The sequence below is a fragment of the Oryzias latipes genome, chromosome 17 (assembly GCF_002234675.1).
Source record: "Oryzias latipes chromosome 17, ASM223467v1".
Classification (NCBI taxonomy): domain Eukaryota; kingdom Metazoa; phylum Chordata; class Actinopteri; order Beloniformes; family Adrianichthyidae; genus Oryzias; species Oryzias latipes.
This window is the reverse complement of record NC_019875.2, coordinates 19,038,039-19,040,317: the sequence shown is the minus strand read 5'-3', so window position 1 is coordinate 19,040,317 and position 2,279 is coordinate 19,038,039. Positions and strand designations below refer to the sequence as shown.

At 49.4% G+C, this 2,279-nt stretch overlaps 1 long non-coding RNA gene across 1 annotated transcript; it reads left to right on the top strand.

Annotated features, from left to right (window-relative positions):
- The first annotated feature begins 495 nt into the window (after positions 1 to 495).
- LOC105356206 lies at positions 496 to 927 on the top strand. The gene is made up of 2 exons (XR_910426.2): positions 496 to 662; positions 743 to 927. It is a non-coding gene; the product is annotated as an uncharacterized LOC105356206 (long non-coding RNA).
- The last annotated feature ends 1,352 nt before the right edge of the window (positions 928 to 2,279 follow it).

Sequence of the window (2,279 nt, the reverse complement as noted above, 5' to 3'; positions counted from 1 at the left end):
GAAGGAAGGGCTTTCTTCTTTTTCTGTTTGCTAGCGCATGTCCGCCACCCAAAGTTGAAAGACTTCTGAGCCGAAATATTGTTGTTTCTTGCTTCAGGCTCTTTGCTTCTCAATTCTATTCTGATATTTAAAAGACTTGGTGTTGTATAGGTCTGGATAGTCACAGACTGCAATTATTAAGGTCTTCTCCATGATTAATTTTCGAAAAGTTGGTGTCTCTGTAAAATAAAAGCGATGCCATCCAAACATCACTACCACATCTGAGTCCATGATTGGTCAAAGTTCAACTGGATTAACTTTCAACGCACATTCAATAGCCACACTTTCTTTGTAAAAAAAACCTGAAAACTGACAAAAAAAAACGCTAGAGCTTTGAATGCAGAAGCCTGAAATGTGCAAATACGCTTTTTTACATGGACTTTTAATTAGAAGTGGCTGCTTAAGTGCGTGTTGCTGAGGCCATTGTAGACATAGCATCACAAAAACAAAGAAGAAATTGGAAGCAAGCAACCTGTCATGGCGCCTCTGTCAGTCACCTTCCCCCCTCCCTCTCCTGCTCGGCTCTGGACGCGACCAGCTGGTTCCAATCATCACCTCGTTAAACCGCCTACTTCAGGAGATCCAGGACCTGACGTCAACGCCAGTCCGTTGTTCTTACCACGGTGCATAGTCTGGCTCTCGCATGTCTTGTGCCTTACCTTGGCTTGATCACGCTGATTTTGCTTCTCCGTTCTGCTCTCAGGAATCATCCTCACGAGTGTGCTCCTCGGGCTACAGTTCTCCAGTTCCCCTCTACGTCTTCCCTTCGGATCCAGCAAGCCTCAGTCTCGAGCTCCGTCTGCCTCCACCCTCCAGTCAGCCGCCACGCAGCAACAAAGACTTGGTCACAGACTCTCCTTCAGAGAAATTAAATCTTTCTTATACTTACACCTCGTTTCCGAGTTTCTTCCGGGTTCCAGCGCCTGGGTCCTTTCGAATCCCCACGGGACCATGACAGAACGGACTGGCCATACTCCGGACCCAGCTGACCCGGAAGGACTCCGCCACGCCATATCTGTTCAAGGTACTCTCCTTAGTCGTCAAGCAGACGCCCTTACTCAACTGTCCGCAGTTCAACAGGACCTTTTCCGCAGACTCGACAGTATTACTCATACTCTCGCAGAATTAACAAGGCAACCCTCGAATCCCACAGTCTCAGCTCAAACTGCTGCTTCCGGCAACAACCCGACTTCCGCTGACGCCATGACCCCCGAAAACTTCCGCCTGCAGCCGGAACCATTCAGCGGCGATGTTGCAGCCTGCGGAGGATTCCTCCTACAGTGTCAGCTTATCTTTCAGCAGGCCCCCAGATTCTACCAGTCAGACCACAGCAGAATATCATTAATTGTAAACGCCCTCCGTAACAAAGCACTCCAGTGGGCCCAGGCTTTTTTGGCTTCTAATCCCATTTCTCATCTGCCATTCGATCGTTTCATCGGAGAATTTCGCCTCGTGTTTGATCAGCCTCGCAAACAAGAGGAAGCCACCCGACGGTTGCTTAGCTTAAAACAAGGCAATCGCTCGGTGAGTGAACATTTGATCGATTTTCGCATTTCAGCGGTGGAGGCCGGCTGGCCTGACCCCGCACTCAAGGGTATTTTCTACCAGTCCCTTAATGAGAAAATTAAGGATCATTTATGTTCACAACCCGAACCCGACTCTTTTGAGGAGCTAGTCTCAGCAGCCCTCCGATCTGATGTGCGGCTGCGTGAACGTCAAGCCGAACGGAGCCACAAACCAACCAGTTTCCCTCGGAACCCCGGAGCTCCGGGTCAGGTTTTTTCTTTTCCCGCACACGAGTCCCCCACACATGTTTTGGAGGAGCCCATGCAGATAGGCCATTCAAAACTAACGGCAGAGGAACGTCAGAAACGTCGCGACGAAGGTTTGTGCTTCTATTGCGGGCGTCCCGGTCATGTAATTTCCCAATGTGGAAAACGTTTAAACTCCAGAGCCCCTCGTTAGATGACAGGCCACGGGGGGTCGAAAACGTTCACGTCAAAGAAATCAGGTTTTTGTATGTACCTGTCAAAATTACTCATCAGGGTCAAGTCAGTGAATTTAGTGCTCTCATCGATTCTGGCGCTGAACATAGTCTTATCGACTCACAGCTCGTTAACCACCTCTCGTTGCCTTTCGAACCTCTCGAGTCCCCTATTAACGCTGCCGGATTAGGTGGTAAACAACTTTTTCGCATCACGTCTCGTACCAAACCGGTCCTCATTCTCACCTCCGGCAAC